Below are 18,990 nucleotides of genomic sequence, written 5' to 3'. Positions count from 1 at the left end.
GAAATCCCACCATAGTATCTTTGACGGCTTCTGACAACCCCTTCCGAAAGAGAGCAGCCAAGGAACTATCATTCCAGGTAGTAAGGACCGCCCACTTTCGGAACTTTTGACAGTACAACTCTGCAGATTCTCGACCCTGGTTCAATGCTAACAGGGTCTTTTCAGCCTGATCAATAGCATTAGGTTCGTCGTACAGCAACCCCAAGGCTTGAAAAAATGCGTTCACATTAGTCAGAATAGGGTCATCTGGTTTCAAAGAAAACGCCCAATCCTGGGGATCGCCGCTCAGCAAAGAGATGACAATTTTATCCTGCTGCGCGGGACTCCCTGACGAGTTAGGCTTCAAAGCAAAAAATAATTTACAATTATTTTTGAAACTCAAAAATTTAGATCGATCCCCAAAAAATACATCAGGTGTGGGGATCTTTGGTTCAACAGCATGTGAACGAGCAAGATAGGCAGAAATTCCTCGCACTTCAGCAGCGAGCTGCTCCACACAATCAGACACTTGCTTTATCTCCATTGAGAGAAAAAAAAATTCCCCCTACGGCCTCAGAGATATAGAGGAAAGAATATACACTTTTTTTTTTTTTTTTAAACACAATTCTTTCCTGCTATTGAGTACCCCAGGATCTGCGGTTAGGCGGGTGATTCTGTTATGATCGAGTCACCGTAGGAGGCAAAAACCAGAAATGCTAGCTAAGTCCAGAAAACCAGAGAAGTTGGCAACTATCAGATTGCAGACCCCTGAACCTATCAACACAACTAGCAGTAGCCGTGGGAGGTTCCTACGATGACCTAGACCCCTCGATCACAGCCGGAGAGATACATAGGCCTAAATAAGGAAAGGGGAAATCTAACTGCCCCAGAGCAGACCCCAAAGCAATAGGCAGCCCCCCACATATAATGACGGTGAAGCAAGATGAAAACACTTACACAGACAGAAAGACAGGCTGAGCAAAGAAGGGGCCCAAAACTACCTAGATAGGAACGGATAGGAAGGCTGCTGTCTGCAATCTGCCAAAACCCTATCAGAGACAAAAGCCAACAAGCTGATATAAAAATGGCCCTGAAGCAACTAAGCTTCAAAAACTAAATCAGCACTCAGGTACTTTCAGAAGACAGAGCTCACGGAACACTGCACACTCCAGCAGGGAGTGGCAGAATCCAAAAAGCAAGAAAAACAAAAACAAATCTTAGATGCAAAAAGGCAAAATAAAAAACTTAGCTTTAGGAAAGCAGGAATCAGACTGGAGTCCAAGAGTCCACAGAGAAATCACCCGCAGGGCAGATAGGGCGTAGGCTGCCTTAAATCCAGTCAGTGACTCCACTCAGCCAATCGTCCTCATCAGTCCCAGGTGTCTGATAATCAGGCTCACTACCTTCCTTCACTAGAATAGGGAGTTCACCAGGCCTCAGTGACGGAGGGGAAAATGAACTCACAACAGGGTTCCTCCCGCGCCGTGGGCATTCCCGGGTGAAGTGTCCCACTTCTCCACAATCATAACAGGCGAGTGATCGTGGAAACTTGCTTAGGCGAGGGCCGCGACGGTTCATGACTTCCTCACCCGGCCCAGGCCAGCTCCCCGTGGCCTCGGCCTTCTTCTTCACTTCAGCCAATTCGCCTTTTATTATTATTATTATTTATTTATTATTATTTATTGTTATAGCGCCATTTATTCCATGGCGCTTTACATGTGAGGGGGGTATACATAAAAACAAATACAATAGTCTTAAACAATACAAGTCATAACTGGTACAGGAGGAGAGAGGACCCTGCCCGCGAGGGCTCACAATCTTCAAGGGATGGGTGATAATACAGTAGGCGAGGGTAGAGCTGGTCGTGCAGCGGTTTGGTCGATCGGTGGTTACTGCAGGTTATAGGCTTGTCGGAAGAGGTGGGTCTTCAGGCTCTTTTTGAAGGTTTCGATGGTAGGTGAGAGTCTGATATGTTGTGGTAGAGAGTTCCAGAGTAGGGGAGATGCGCGAGAGAAATCTTGTATGCGATTGTGGGAAGAGGAGATAAGAGGGGAGTAGAGAAGGAGATCTTGTGAGGATCGGAGGTTGCGTGCAGGAAAGTACCGGGAGACGAGGTCACAGATGTATGGAGGAGACAAGTTGTGGATGGCTTTGTATGTCATGGTTAGGGTTTTGTAATGGAGTCTCTGGGCAATTGGGAGCCAGTGAAGGGATTGACAGAGGGGAGAAGCTGGGGAATAGCGGGGGGACAGGTGGATTAGTCGGGCAGCAGAGTTTAGAATAGATTGGAGGGGTGCGAGAGTGTTTGAGGGGAGGCCGCAGAGCATGAGGTTGCAGTAGTCAAGGCGAGAGATGATGAGGGCATGGACTAGGGTTTTTGCAGATTCTTGGGTGAGGAATGAACGGATGCGTGAAATATTTTTGAGTTGAAGTCGGCAGGAAGTGGAAAGGGTTTGGATATGTGGTTTGAAGGAGAGATCAGCATCAAGGATTACTCCGAGGCAGCGAGCTTGTGGGACTGGGGAGAGTGGGCAGTCATTTACTGTAATTGATAGGTTCGTAGGGGGGGTCACGTGAGATGGGGGAAAGATGATGAATTCTGTTTTGTCCATGTTGAGTTTCAGATATCTAGTGGAGAAGGATGAAATAGTGGACAGACATTGAGGGATTCTGGTTAGTAGGGAGGTGATATCTGGTCCAGAGATGTAGATCTGTGTGTCATCAGCATAAAGATGATACTGAAAGCCATGAGATTCTATGAGCTGTCCCAGGCCAAAGGTGTAAATAGAGAACAGCAGGGGCCCTAGGACTGAACCTTGTGGGACTCCGACAGATAGGGGGCGAGGTGAGGAGGTGGTGTGTGAGTGGGAGACGCTGAATGTCCGGTCTGTTAGGTATGATGAGATCCAGGAGAGGGCCAAGTCTGTGATGCCGAGGGATGAGAGGGTCTGTAATAATAGGGAATGGTCCACTGTGTCAAAGGCAGCCGACAGGTCCAGGAGGAGGAGGACAGAGTAGTGTCGCTTGCTCTTGGCAGTTAAGAGGTCATTGGTGACCTTAGTAAGGGCAGTTTCAGTGGAGTGGTGTGACCGGAAGCCAGATTGTAAGCGGTCGAAGAGGGAGCAAGAAGAGAGATGGGAGGACAGTTCAAGGTAGACGTGTTGTTCCAGTAGCTTGGAGGCGTATGGGAGAAGTGATATAGGGCGATAGCTAGATACAGAGGATGGGTCAAGAGAGGGCTTTTTGAGGATAGGTGTGATGGAGGCATGTTTAAAGCTTGAGGGGAAAACACCAGTTGTTAGTGATAGGTTGAAGAGATGGGTTAGGGTTGGGATGAAGACTGTGGTGAGGTTTGGGATGAAGTGGGATGGGATCGGGTCGAGTGCACAGGTGGTGAGATGTGATCTTGAGAGTAGAGTGGAGAGTCGATCTTCTGTAATGGTGGAGAAGTTGGTTTTGAAGGTGGAGGGCTGGGAAGTCGGGAGGATGGGCTCTGGGGGTTGTTGACCAAAACTGTCCCTGATGTTATCAATTTTCTGCTTGAAAAATGAGGCAAAGTCTTCAGCTGAGATGAGTGGGGAGGGAGGAGGTGCTGGGGGGCGGAGGAGAGAATTGAAGGTGTTGAATAACTGTTTAGGGTTGTGAGACAGGGAGGATATGAGAGATGAGAAGTAGGTTTGTTTAGCTGTGGCGAGTGTGGTCTTGAAAGTAGTGAGGGACTGTTTGAATGCGATGAAATGCTCGTTGGAGTGGGATATTTTCCATCTGCGCTCAGCAGCCCTGGAAGCTCGCCTCAGCTCTTTGGTCAGGCTGGTGTGCCAGGGCTGTCTGTTGATTTTGCGAGTTTTGGTATGTGTAAGTGGGGCAGCGGATTCCAAAGCTACAGCTATTGTGGTGTTATATAGAGCGGCAGCGTCATCCGCATTGTGTAAGGAACTTATATCTGTAAGAGGGAGGAGGGATTCGGAGAATGAGTGTAGGTCAAGGTGTTTAAGATTCCTGCGAGGGTGTGAAAGTTTGTGGGGTGGGGATTGTAGACATGGAGTGAAGAGGGAAGAGAATGTGAGCAGGTTGTGGTCAGAGAGAGGAAGAGGTGAGTTAGAGAGGTTAGATAGGGAGCAGAGGCGGGTGAAGATGAGGTCCAGTGTGTGGCCATCTTTGTGGGTGGCTGTAGAAGACCATTGAGTGAGGCCGAAGGAGGAAGTGAGAGATAGGAGTTTAGTGGCAGCTGAGAGGGAAGTGTCAATGGGGATGTTGAAGTCGCCCATGATGATAGTAGGGATGTCCGCGGAAAGGAAATGAAGTAACCAGGTGGTGAAGTGGTCAAAGAAGGTGGTGGCTGGCCCTGGGGGGCGGTAGATGACAGCCAGTTGGAGGTTGGAGGGGGAGTAGATGCGCACAGAGTGCACCTCAAAGGAAGGGAGGGTAACAGAGGGTGGCAGTGGGATTGGGGTGAAGGAGCAGGTATCTGACAGGAGAAAACCAACTCCTCCACCATGTTTGCTGCTGGGGCGGGGGGTGTGAGAAAGGTGGAAGCCGCCATACGAAAGTGCAGCAGGAGAGGCTGTGTCAGAAGGGGTGAGCCAGGTTTCGGTGATGGCGAGGAAGGAGAGTTTGGTAGTAACGAAAAGATCATGGATGTAGGAAAGCTTGTTGCAGACAGAGCGAGCGTTCCACAGAGCTCCTGTTAGTGGGACTGGGGAAGCGGGGGCTGGGTGAATGGGTATAAGGTTGGAGAGGTTACGGAAGGTTGTGATAGAGCGTGGATGGGAGGTAGAAATGACTGTGGGAATGTGGTGAGGAGGACCAGGATTTGGAGAGATATCACCAGCAGTGAGAAGGAGCAGAGAAAGTGTTAGCAGGTGGGAGCAGGAGAGGGCATGAGGGGGCTGTCTGTGTTTGGAGACAGAGGATTGTATGTTAAGGAACAGTTTTGAGGCGGAGGTGAGGTGGATGGGGAGGATTGAAGAAGAGATGAACAGTTCCTTACTAGGAGTAGGGATTAGGGGAATTAGCAGAAAGTGAAGGATTATTGGGGTGAAAGTGAAAACAAACAGAAACATTGTTTACAGTGACTGTGTCCAGTTACCTTCAGTTCCCTTCTGGTTCAATTCTGGTTTTAATTCTTAAATTAATCTTCACACTTCTAGCACACACTTATAGCAATCACAATGCAGACTGAAGTCTATGCAGACTTGTGCTCTGCAATATATGTACAACTAAGTGCAGTCAGGTGTGAAGCAGAGAGGAGTGGTCTCTGCTCATCTTGGCCAGACAATTAAGAGTGGACCAGATGTATATGATCAAGCCAGAGTAAACAAGGTCATAAATAACACTGGGGTAAGCTGGGGTTAGCTGAAAGGCATACCATGTGAATGCTAGGTGCAGAGGCAAGTCTATGTGCAAAGCTGGGTGACGCACTGTGTGTCCTTCATAGACAGACAGCAGGAGAGCAGGAGAGCTGGGTGGATGGACATACCATGTGAATGCTAGGTGCAGAGGCAAGTCTATGTGCAAAGCTGGGTGACGCACTGTGTGTCCTTCATAGACAGACAGCAGGAGAGCAGGAGAGCTGGGTGGATGGACATACCATGTGAATGCTAGGTGCAGAGGCAAGTCTATGTGCAAAGCTGGGTGACGCACTGTGTGTCCTTCATAGACAGACAGCAGGAGAGCAGGAGAGCTGGGTGGATGGACATACCATGTGAATGCTAGGTGCAGAGGCAAGTCTATGTGCAAAGCTGGGTGACGCACTGTGTGTCCTTCATAGACAGACAGCAGGAGAGCAGGAGAGCTGGGTGGATGGACATACCATGTGAATGCTAGGTGCAGAGGCAAGTCTATGTGCAAAGCTGGGTGACGCACTGTGTGTCCTTCATAGACAGCGGCCTTTGATACTTTGCAGCTCCCACCTCATTTCTTCCACCCACTGGGGTTCACCCACAACGTTTACGGAAGCTCCGGGCCTTCCTCAAGGGGCCTGTCACCCCCTGCTCCCGTTCCCGTGTTCGCGCCTCCCTATCTCCGAGAAAGTCAGACGCGGGTTCACTCGTACCCACTCTCGCAGGGCCTGTTTCGTCAGGGTGTCTCGTAGCCCGGTCACTAAAAGGTCACGTAATGTCACATCCACGGGACCCACACCGACCCCATCTTTCCTGTCAATGGCTGTATACAGTTCATATATTGTGTCACCGTCTCCCTCTCTTTTTGCATGCGACTAAACAACCGGGTCCTCAGTTCCCCTACTTCGGTGGGGTCCCCATGGGTCTCTTCCAGGATCTGCAATACCCTTGCAAAGGTGTTCTGCTGCCCAGGGGATCGTAACATTACCGAGTCCCGGGCTTCCCCGTCCAACGCCATAATAGCCACCTCGGCCTCCAAGTCAGGGGTCATCGGGTGCATCCTCAACAACCCCCGCATCCGCGCCGTCCAGCTCCAGAGCATAGTATTGCTGCCCGTGAACTTCGACAAGTTATTCAACATAGCCCCCAATGATATGCTAGACTGTGGGCCACCCCCTGCCCCTTGGTCTGCCGCCTACACGCTGGTAGACTGCATCCTGCCAACTATGGCAAATGTGGTAACTAGCAGGTACGCAGGATGCAGTGACGAGCAGGAGGCAGAACAAAGGTTAAACTCAGGTTTTATATATAGAAATATAGGTTAAAGCTGACAAAGAATTTTCCACGAAGGGACGTAAAACACAAATACACAATCTCAAACAGAATAAACAATACGGGGCGGGAAGTGACCGTTAGGCAGCCACGGACTGGGCAACTAAGGACCTTTGGGGGCTAGAATGGGGGAACGAACAACAGAGTCACTTATCGGTCTCTGACGTCCTGCAGAGCTGGTGTATGAGGAATGCCCTGGTGGTGCCTCAGTCGACGTGTCCAGCCGAGGAAGCGTTGCCGGAGCGTCTGAAAGTCCTTGCGCTCCAGTACCGCGGGGTATACACGGGCCACGCGTAGCCCTCCTGACGCCGTGCTTTCTGCAGTGGGGAGTGGAGCGGAGGAGACCGTGGGTCCCGGTGAAGAGGCCGCAGCCGCGGTGTGGAGCGGCGCAGAGGCGGCCACGAGCCCTGAGGTGGATGCTGCAGCCGCGGTGTGTAGCGGGGCAGAGGCGGCCGCAGGTCCTGATGTGTAGGCCGCAGGGTGTAGCGGAGCAGAGGCTGCCACGGGTCCCGATGTGGAGGACGCAGCCGCGGGGTGTAGCGGAACAGAGGCGGCCGCGGGTCCCGATGTGGAGGATGCAGCAGCGGTGTGTAGCGGATCAAAGGCGGCCGTGGTTCCTGATGACGGGGTCGATGGCAGCGGGCGGACTGTCCGTGGAGAAGAGCCACCTAATGCACGAGGAGTACCGCACCTGAGGGTGCACCATGTCCTGCGTTCTGTAGCGGCACCGGATGAGACTTCTGCTCCGGGCACGCAGTCAGGGCCGTCCGCTTGGTCAGGTTGGGCGCTGACTCCTCTCGCTTGGAAGTGCTGACTCACATCTGAGGGGAGAGTTCCGTTTGGCTCCTCCCTCCTATGTCCCGTCTCTGTTCCCGCCCTGCCTCCCTTGTTTACCTGCACCACTCGTTTTATAGTTGACCCACCCCCTGTTTGCCTGGTCAAAGGTCGGTCCTGGCCTGCAATCGTACCCCCCGGGAACACGGGTGACAGCCCTGTTAGTTCCGGCCCATAAGCACAGTCGGTCCTCTTTCCTGGACCCACTCCCCTACATGCACATACCCTAAGACCTCGGGTCTGAACAGCAGAAAATAGAAAAAAAAGTATTTAAGACAAATTAAAATTTCCCAGGTGGTTTAAATGAAGTGGATCGCTAATTTTTTTTAAATTTTATTAATAATTTGTAATTATCTGATTATCTTTGTTTTTTACACTACAACAGGAATTGTTGTAATATTTTTTCATTATTTTTTTTACTATAATAAATAATAATAATAATCCTTATATAGCGCCAACATATTCCGCAGCGCTTTACAGTTTAACAGTTTCAAAACACAAGTCATAAGTAACAACGTTAATACAATAATTAAAGCACAATCAGCCGCCCCTTCTGGTGAGAGCTTACACTCTACAATGAGGTGGGGGAGATACAGAGTACAGGTGTATGTGGCGCCCCTGAGGCTCAGTCGCCACAGAGGTACTGCTCCTTCTCCTAAGGTGTGGTGCCCCACCATCCAGGTAAGGTGGGAACTCCTTTCCATGCTCCAACACTCACACCCGACACACACCAGGGTAGTTCTGCACAACCACATTGCGGCTCACTGCTTGGAGAATAGCAGAGCACCTTTGGTTGGTTTCCTGCTTGGAACACTGGACGTGCTGGGAGGTGGGTGGAGTTAGAATAAATAAAAGACCGGGAAGGTTTAGAATTAGGGGTTCAGTCTCCGAAGGCAGTCCCTTAGGGGAGTCCATGAGGGAAGTCTGAGAAGGAAGCCACTCGGAGAGGAGTGGGGATCCCTGGAAGAAGGGATGGAGGAAGGAGTGCTGCAGCTGCCTCGGTGACCTGAGCCAGCTGGCACGGGAAAGGAAGGAAGGAAGAAGGACACTGATCTGTAACTAAGTATCCATAAGAAAGAGAGAATAGTACGGAACGAAGGAGAATAGAGCAGAGAGGACGTGGGTTGGAAGGAAGCACCCTGCCTATAGGCTCTAAGTGCAAGGCCGGGGCCCGGTCCCCGAGGTTGTATGGACACTTATGGTACTGCAGCAGACACCGGTGGAGTAGTTGGCTGTAAATGCACTACTCCCATCTAAGACTTGGGGCACAACAGCATTTGGATAGAGAGCCGGGACTCAGGAAGAAGGGAGTCCCCGAAGCAGGCTACAGCTGTCTGCCGTACAAGGAGAGTTCTTGGGAACATCTGTCAGGAGGCACTCCAGTGTAACTCAGTACTAGGAGATCTTCACACTTTAAGGCGCTATAGAGGAGACGTTCAGGAAGGTACATGTTGGCCGAGTGTTGGAGGGGAGCCTACCATCTTGCCTGGAGGTTGACTGAGTCTCTGACTCGGAGGACACAGCCCGGAGGCAGGCACCTGTGTGTACTACAGACTGTGAGTAAAGCTTTGGAACTACAAGCCCCGGTGTCCTCCATTCATTATCGCGCCTACACCCTCAGCACCGCTACATCTGGGTACCAGCTCCTACACTGCCTGTGCTTCTCCTCATCCATTACACCTACACTGCCCTGGGGCTACAGATCCACCTGTGGGGAGCTTCACCATCTTGGCTGCTGCACACCACCAGCCCCAGAGGATCTGCAAGCAGCGTCGGCTTAACACCTCACTTGCCGAACACCACAGGTGGCGTCACGAACTATTCATTCAAATTAACTACAATACAAATTTTCCCCATTACTTGGGCGCCCAGGGCCACGGACCGGGTCACCGCTGCTGTGACACATCCCGCTGACACCAGCCCGGTACCGAGTACCCCGTAGCCCTGGGAGGGCGACCCATGTGTATTTCCAATGATGGTCCAGCCATCTTGAGGGAGTGAGGAATGGATGGAGATAGTGAATGGGCTACACCCGCACACTTACACATAGAATGACTGTGATTAGTGAATGTGATAGGCCGCTCTGAGCAAATGTTTTTTGAGGGAGCGCCTGAAACTATGCAAATTGTCGATAGTCCTAGTTTCTTGGGGTAGAGCATTCCAGAGGATAGGAGCAGCATGGGAGAAGTCTTGGAGTCGGGAGTTGGAGGTACGGATTAGTGCAGAGGTTAGTCGAAAGTCGTCTGCGGAGCGCAGCGGTCGGTTAGGCCAATAGACAGAAAAGAGGGAGGAGGTGTAGGGGGGTGCCGCACTGTGGAGAGCTTTGTGGGTGAGAACAAGTACTTTGAATTGGACCCTATAATGAATGGGCAGCCAATGTAAGGAGTGGCGAAGAGCGGACGTGTCCGAGTACCGATTAGTCAGATAGATGATCCTGGCCGCTTCATTAAGTATGGACTGGAGAGGGGAGAGTCGAGTGACGGGGAGGCCAATTAATAGAGCGTTGCAGTAATCCAGGCGGGAGTGGATCAGTGCTACAGTGAGGGTTTTTGTTGTTTCCATGGTGAGAAAAGGGCGGATTCTAGAGATGTTCTTTAGGTGTAAGCGGCAAGAGCGGGCAAGAGATTGTATATGGGATGTGAAGGAGAGATTGGTGTCAAACATAACGCCCAGACAGCGCGCCTGCTGCCGGGGTGTTATTGTGGTACCACTCACGGAGAGGGAAATGTCAGAGGAGAGGTTGAGTTTCAGATAGAGAGCGGACATGATGCTGGAGACTACGGACAGACAGTCACTGGCATTCTGTAGCAGCAGGGGGGTAAGGTCAGGAGAAGACGTATAAAGTTGTGTGTCATTACTACCATTTTTATTTGCGAGTGTGTAAAGCCTTGTTTCCACCATGAGTTTTTGACGTTGTGGATTTTCTGCAGCTATCCGCTGAGATCTTTTACTTTTATATCTCGCTTTTGACTTCGTGGTTGTTGTCTCCTCGGTTTGTCATGTTCTCGCGCTTCTTTGTTTTTGATGGCTCCTGGACTTTCGCTCACAGATAATCACAGTGATCGCAGCGCCGGCGGCCATTGCCGGCTCTGATTACAGTGATTACCGTCAGCGGGAGGGGATGTTGTTCGGGTCCTGTTATTTCTGTCTGTTCCTGGGAAATCGGGTGATGACCACAGAACAGATATAACGAACGGCAGAGGAAGAGCCTAATAACAGGAGGAGGCGCGAGGGGAAATAATCAGTCGAACAAAATAAATTTATCCTTTTTGTCATTGTCGCATCCGTAAAATTCCGGTTTATCAATTGTAAAATTAATTAACCCCTACAGTAAATGCCATAAACTGGATAATAATCAAATCCCCAGATTTTATGGGGTTTTTTAACTCTCCTCCCTAAAAACTGTAATAATATGTGATTGAATTGTATGTGCCCCCAATATACACGTCAGAAAAATCCAGATAATCACATTGTATGATAATTACATAATTTAATTTGCAGGAAATAAGTATTTGATACAATAGAAAAACTGAGCTTAATATTTGGTCCAGAAACCGTAGTGTGTTACTAATGGTAACGGTTGAGCCTGTGGTCCCGGCTCTCTTCAGGTCAGTGACCAGGTCCTCCCGTGTAGTTCTGGGCTGATTCCTGACCTTTCTCAGAATCATCCTTACCCCACGAGGCAAGATTTTTGCATGGAGCCCCAGACCGAGGAAGATGACAGTCATACTGTGTTTCTTCCATTTTCTAATAATTGCACCATTAGTTGTCGCCTCTCACCAAGCTGCTTGCTTATTGTCCTGTAGCCCATGTAAGCATTGTTCGGGTCTACAATTGTGTTCCTGGTATCCTTAGACAACTCTTTGGTCTTGGCCATAGTGGAGAGGTTGGAGTGTGATTGATTGTGTGCACAGGTGTCTTTTATACAGGTAACGAGGTCAAACAGGTACAAATAATACAGGTAAGGCTAGTTTCACACTAGCGTTTGCGGGCACAGCGCAGGGACGCCGCTAAGCCCCGCCCCCTGCCGCGCCCCCTCCGGTCATCTCCTCCTCCGATCGCATTACTGTGCATGCGATCAGCGTACCCTATACTTAGCTGTGTTTCATTTTTGTGCACTGGGCACAGCGCCAGCAAAATCAGACCAGCGCACCCAACGCTAAGTATAGGGTACGCTGATCGCATGCACAGTAATGCGATAGGAGGAGGAGATGACTGGAGGGGGTGTGGCCGGGGGTGGGGCTTAGCGGCGGCCCTGCGCTGCGCCTGCAAACGCTAGTGTGAAACTAGCCTAAAGACTGCAGTTTAGGAGGCTTCTTACAAAACAACTATCAGGTCGGTGAGAGGCAGAATTCTCGCTGATTGGTCGGTGATCAAATATTTATTTCATGCAATAAAAATGCAATTTAATTGTATAAAATCCTACAATGTGATTTTCGGGATCTTAATTTTAGATTCCGTCTCTCACAGGTGAAGCGACCTATGATACAAATTACAGCCCTCGCCATTCTGTGTAGGCGGGAAAACAAACAAAATCGGCAGCGTATCATATACTTATTTTCCCCACTGTACAGCAATACCATAGTACTGCTGTATATAGCGAAAATCACCATCTCCTATGAACGAGAGCCAGCAGCTGGAAAATCGCCCTGTTCATAAAGTTTTGGTTTATTCACAAATTCAAAAATGCAGCAAAAAAACTCAAAACATTTGTCGTGGTTTTTTTAGGCTGTGTGCACACGTTGTGGATTTTGATGCAGATCCGCAGCGTTTTTGGCCGCACAGATTTGCATCAAATCCGCAGTATAGTGCACAGCCAATGATAGTAAATGGGAAATTAAGAAGTGCTGTGCACATGCCGCGTAGAAACGCAGCGAGTTTTTTTCCGCAGTATGTCAATTCTTTTTGCGGATCTGCAGCGTTTCGGCTCCCATTGACTTCCATTGAGTCAGGCACATCCGCAGCAAAAACCGCAGGTGTAAAAAAGATCTGCGGATTTGCTGCGCATGTGGGTGTGAGAAACGCTGCAGATCGGAAGGAGGAAGAGTGTGGGTGCCGTGTGTGCGGAGAATGTGTGCGGGGCTCTGCGTGTATGTGTGTGTGCGGGTCTGTGTGTCTGCTGATGTGTGTGTCTGTCACATATGACAGTAACAGCATTCGCCGATGATGGTAGTTCCATCACTCGATGCTTGTCAAGTGTAAAAAAACAAACATACAACATACTGTACAGACATATACACATACAGTACATACAACATATAACATAGAGTACATACTCACCAATCACGTAGTCCCCGAAGCCCTCGATCTCCTGTAACAAAAATATAACAAATAAGCCAACCTATACAAACCTTTCTGCCATAGTACAGTTAATAACAAGTTTCCCATGATGATCTCCCTTGTAGAACAGTGACATCAGGTGATATCACTGCTCTACAGGGGCTCCCGCAATGAACTGACAGGCGGAGGTAATCCTCCACTGCTGGGAGAGAGGTCCCCTAACCCTAACTTCATTCTGTCACCTGCAACGCTGTGGGAGAAAATTCTCATGCAGCATTGCCGTAAAGTGAGAGCCTGAACTCAGGTAACCTCTTCAGTGATGCACTGCAGGAGCCATTGTCTCCTGTCAGTGCATCACGGGAGGCCTGTAGAGCGGTCACATCACCCGATGTCACTGTTCTACAGGGGAGATCATCATGGGACACTCGTTATTAAATGGACTACGTCAGAACAGGGAGTATTTGTTTGTTTATTTTATTTTTTTGCAGGAGATCGAGGGCGTCGCATGGATTAGGCGTCTAATAAATATGGCAAAACTGTGTAGTGTTTTATTTCATTAAAATACTTTTTCTGGCTGTGTCTTTTTTTAACCCTTAACAACTATAGGATTAGTAACGGATAAGTATCTTATTGACACCTCTCCATTACTAACCGGGCTTGATGTCACCTTACAAAACAACCCCACAAATATTACCCCATGTGCCACCGCTACACGGCAGTGGGAAGAGAGAGGCTAAGTGCCAGAATTGGCGCATCTTAGAGATGCTCCATTTCTAGGGTGGCTGGGGGCAGATGTTTGTAGCTGCGGGGGGGCAATAACCATGGTCCCTTCCAAGGCTATGAATATCTGTCGCCAGTCACCGGCTTTCTCTCTCAAGCGCAGAAAATTGCACGGGAGCCCACGCCAAATTGAACATATCATTCAGTAATAAACATCGGCCTTGGTATTATATATACATCTATCCATATATCTATGTGTGTGTGTAAACATTAATCTTCAATGGAGTATGCAAAATAAGAGGTTGGACAAAGAAATAACATCACAACTTTTTTTTTGCTGAATAACATCTTTATTTAGCTTACAAAACGCATCAAATCTGCATCAAAAATGCATCAAATCTGCGTGGATTTTTATTTGAGTTTTCTGCCAAGAGATGCAGATTCTGAGCAGAAAATTCCGCAGGCAAATCTGCAACGTGTGCACATACCCTTACTGTGTTTTTTCACTTTCTCATAGCTTTCTATGGGTGAAAAAACACTGCATGTGATCAAGGCGTTAGCTTGGAATCTCTGGCAGATTTGATGCAGTTTTAGGACAATGTTTAATGCAGTTTTAGAGGTTTTGTGTTTAGCCAAAGTCAAGAAGAAAAGTCCACAGTAAAAAGTCTCTGTCCCGTCCCCCAGAAGCTGCTATGACTCCAGCTCCTTCAGACAGAGCCGTGAGAGCGGTGGAGCACAAGACAGAGCTGTGAGAGCGGTGCAGCACAAGACAGAGCCGTGAGAGCGGTGCAGCACAAGACAGAGCCATGAGAGCGGTGAAGCACACGACAGAGCCGTGAGAGCGGTGGAGCACACGACAGAGCCGTGAGAGCGGTGGAGCACACGACAGAGCCGTGAGAGCGGTGGAGCACACGACAGAGCCGTGAGAGCGGTGGAGCACACGACAGAGCCGTGGAGCACATGACAGAGTCGTGAGAGCGGTGGAGCAGATGACAGAGCCGTGAGAGCGGTGGAGCACACGACAGAGCCGTGAGAGCGGTGGAGCACAAGACAGAGCCGTGAGAGCGGTGGAGCACAAGACAGAGCCGTGGAGCACATGACAGAGTCGTGAGAGCGGTGGAGCAGATGACAGAGCCGTGAGAGCGGTGGAGCACAAGATAGAGCCGTGAGAGCGGTGGAGCAGGAGACAGAGCCATGAGAGCAACAGAGCACAAGACAGAGCTGTGAGAGCGGTGGAGCACAAGACAGAGCCGTGAGAGCGGTGGAGCACACGACAGAGCCGTGAGAGCGGTGGAGCACAAGACAGAGCCGTGTAGCACATGACAGAGTCGTGAGAGCAGTGGAGCAGACGACAGAGCCGTGAGAGCGGTGGAGCACAAGATAGAGCCGTGAGAGCGGTGGAGCAGGAGACAGAGCCATGAGAGCAACAGAGCACAAGACAGAGCTGTGAGAGCGGTGGAGCACAAGACAGAGCCGTGAGAGCGGTGGAGCACACGACAGAGCCGTGAGAGCGGTGGAGCACAAGACAGAGCCGTGTAGCACATGACAGAGTCGTGAGAGCAGTGGAGCAGACGACAGAGCCGTGAGAGCGGTGGAGCACAAGATAGAGCCGTGAGAGCGGTGGAGCACGAGACAGAGCCGTGAGAGCAACAGAGCACAAGACAGAGCCGTGAGAGCAGTGGAGCACAAGACAGAGTCGTGAGAGCGGTGGAGCACACGACAGAGCCGTGAGAGCGGTGGAGCACAAGATAGAGCCGTGAGAGCGGTGGAGCACAAGACAGAGCCGTGGAGCACATGACAGAGTCGTGAGAGCGGTGGAGCAGAGGACAGAGCCGTGAGAGCGGTGGAGCACAAGACAGAGCCGTGGAGCACTCGACAGAGCCGTGAGAGCGATGGAGCACAAGACAGCGCCGTGAGAGCGGTGGAGCACACGACAGAGATGTGAGAGCGGTGGAGCACGAGACAGAGCCGTGAGAGCGGTGGAGCACGAGACAGAGCCGTGAGAGCGGTGGAGCACAAGACAGAGTCGTGAGAGCGGTGGAGCACACGACAGAGCCGTGAGAGCGGTGGAGCACACGACAGAGCCGTGAGAGCGGTGGAGCACACGACAGAGCCGTGAGAGCGGTGGAGCACACGACAGAGCCGTGAGAGCGGTGGAGAACACGACAGAGCCGTGAGAGCGGTGGAGCACAAGACAGAGCCGTGGAGCACATGACAGAGTCGTGAGAGCGATGGAGCAGATGACAGAGCCGTGAGAGCGGTGGAGCACACGACAGAGCAGTGAGAGCGGTGGAGCACAAGACAGAGCCGTGAGAGCGGTGGAGCACAAGACAGAGCCGTGGAGCACATGACAGAGTCGTGAGAGCGGTGGAGCAGATGACAGAGCCGTGAGAGCGGTGGAGCACAAGATAGAGCCGTGAGAGCGGTGGAGCAGGAGACAGAGCCATGAGAGCAACAGAGCACAAGACAGAGCTGTGAGAGCGGTGGAGCACAAGACAGAGCCGTGAGAGCGGTGGAGCACACGACAGAGCCGTGAGAGCGGTGGAGCACAAGACAGAGCCGTGTAGCACATGACAGAGTCGTGAGAGCAGTGGAGCAGACGACAGAGCCGTGAGAGCGGTGGAGCACAAGATAGAGCCGTGAGAGCGGTGGAGCACGAGACAGAGCCGTGAGAGCAACAGAGCACAAGACAGAGCCGTGAGAGCAGTGGAGCACAAGACAGAGTCGTGAGAGCGGTGGAGCACACGACAGAGCCGTGAGAGCGGTGGAGCACAAGATAGAGCCGTGAGAGCGGTGGAGCACAAGACAGAGCCGTGGAGCACATGACAGAGTCATGAGAGCGGTGGAGCAGAGGACAGAGCCGTGAGAGCGGTGGAGCACAAGATAGAGCCGTGAGAGCGGTGGAGCACAAGACAGAGCCGTGGAGCACATGACAGAGTCGTGAGAGCGGTGGAGCAGAGGACAGAGCCGTGAGAGCGGTGGAGCACAAGACAGAGCCGTGGAGCACTCGACAGAGCCGTGAGAGCGGTGGAGCACAAGACAGAGCCGTGAGAGCGGTGGAGCACACGACAGAGATGTGAGAGCGGTGGAGCACGAGACAGAGCCGTGAGAGCGGTGGAGCACGAGACAGAGCCGTGAGAGCGGTGGAGCACAAGACAGAGTCGTGAGAGCGGTGGAGCACACGACAGAGCCGTGAGAGCGGTGGAACACACGACAGAGCCGTGAGAGCGGTGGAGCAAGAGACAGAGCCGTGAGAGTGGTGGAGCACAAGACAGAGCCATGAGAGCAACAGAACACAAGACAGAGTCGTGAGAGCGGTGGAGCAAGAGACAGAGCCGTGAGAGTGGTGGAGCACGAGACAAAGCCATAAGAGTGGTGGAGCACGAGACAGAGCCGTGAGAGCGGTGGAGCACAAGACAGAGCCGTGAGAGCGGCGGAGCAAACGACAGAGCCGTGAGACTGGTGGAGCATGAGACAGACCCGTGAGAGCGGTGGAGCACGAGACAGAGCCGTGAGAGCGGTGGAGCACGAGACAGAGCCGTGAGAGCGGTGGAGCACAAGACAGAGCCGTGAGAGCGGTGGAGCACACGACATAGCCGTGAGAGCGGTGGAGCACACGACAGAGCCGTGAGAGCGGTGGAGCACACGACAGAGCCGTGAGAGCGGTGGAGCACAAGATAGAGCCGTGAGAGCGGTGGAGCACACGACAGAGCCGTGAGAGCGGTGGAGCACACGACAGAGCCGTGAGAGCGGTGGAGCACACGACAGAGCCGTGAGAGCGGTGGAGCACACGACAGAGATGTGAGAGCGGTGGAGCACGAGACAGAGCCGTGAGAGCGGTGGAGCACGAGACAGAGCCGTGAGAGCGGTGGAGCACGAGACAGAGCCGTGAGAGCGGTGGAGCACAAGACAGAGTCGTTAGAGCGGTGGAGCACACGACAGAGCCGTGAGAGCGGTGGAGCACATGACAGAGCCGTGAGAGCGGTGGAGCACAAGACAGAGCTGTGAGAGCGGTGCAGCACAAGACAGAGCCTTGAGAGCGGTGGAGCACAAGACAGAGCCGTGAGAGCGGTGCAGCACAAGACAGAGCCGTGAGAGCGGTGAAGCACACGACAGAGCCGTGAAGGCGGTGGAGCACACGACAGAGCCGTGAGAGCGGTGGAGCACACGACAGAGCCGTGAGAGCGGTGGGGCACACGACAGAGCCGTGAGAGCGGTGGAGCACAAGACAGAGCCGTGAGAGCGGTGGAGCACAAGACAGAGCCGTGGAGCACATGACAGAGTCGTGAGAGCGGTGGAGCAGATGACAGAGCCGTGAGAACGGTGGAGCACAAGATAGAGCCGTGAGAGCGGTGGAGCAGGAGACAGAGCCATGAGAGCAACAGAGCACAAGACAGAGCTGTGAGAGCGGTGGAGCACAAGACAGAGCCGTGAGAGCGGTGGAGCACACGACAGAGCCGTGAGAGCGGTGGAGCACAAGACAGAGCCGTGTAGCACATGACAGAGTCGTGAGAGCAGTGGAGCAGACGACAGAGCCGTGAGAGCGGTGGAGCACAAGATAGAGCCGTGAGAGCGGTGGAGCACGAGACAGAGCCGTGAGAGCAACAGAGCACAAGACAGAGCCGTAAGAGCAGTGGAGCACAAGACAGAGTCGTGAGAGCGGTGGAGCACACGACAGAGCCGTGAGAGCGGTGGAGCACAAGATAGAGCCGTGAGAGCAGTGGAGCACAAGACAGAGCCGTGGAGCACATGACAGAGTCGTGAGAGCGGTGGAGCAGAGGACAGAGCCGTGAGAGCGGTGGAGCACAAGACAGAGCCGTGGAGCACTCGACAGAGCCGTGAGAGCGGTGGAGCACAAGACAGCGCCGTGAGAGCGGTGGAGCACACGACAGAGATGTGAGAGCGGTGGAGCACGAGACAGAGCCGTGAGAGCGGTGGAGCACGAGACAGAGTCGTGAGAGCGGTGGAGCACACGACAGAGCCGTGAGAGCGGTGGAGCACACGACAGAGCCGTGAGAGCGGTGGAGCAAGAGACAGAGCCGTGAGAGTGGTGGAGCACAAGACAGAGCCGTGAGAGCAACAGAACACAAGACAGAGTCGTGAGAGCGGTGGAGCAAGAGACAGAGCCGTGAGAGTGGTGGAGCACGAGACAAAGCCATAAGAGCGGTGGAGCACGAGACACAGCCGTGAGAGCGGTGGAGCACAAGACAGAGCCGTGAGAGCGGCGGAGCACACGACAGAGCCGTGAGACTGGTGGAGCATGAGACAGACCCGTGAGAGCGGTGGAGCACAAGACAGAGCCGTGAGAGCGGTGGAGCACACGACATAGCCGTGAGAGCGGTGGAGCACACGACAGAGCCGTGAGAGCGGTGGAGCACACGACAGAGCCGTGAGAGCGGTGGAGCACAAGATAGAGCCGTGAGAGCGGTGGAGCACACGACAGAGCCGTGAGAGCGGTGGAGCACACGACAGAGCCGTGAGAGTGGAGGAGCGCACGACAGAG

This window comes from Dendrobates tinctorius, unplaced genomic scaffold, assembly GCF_039654945.1.
Source record: "Dendrobates tinctorius isolate UK_male_01 unplaced genomic scaffold, ASM3965494v1 ptg000152l, whole genome shotgun sequence".
NCBI lineage: Eukaryota > Metazoa > Chordata > Amphibia > Anura > Dendrobatidae > Dendrobates > Dendrobates tinctorius.
Note: the sequence above shows the minus strand (reverse complement) of the source record.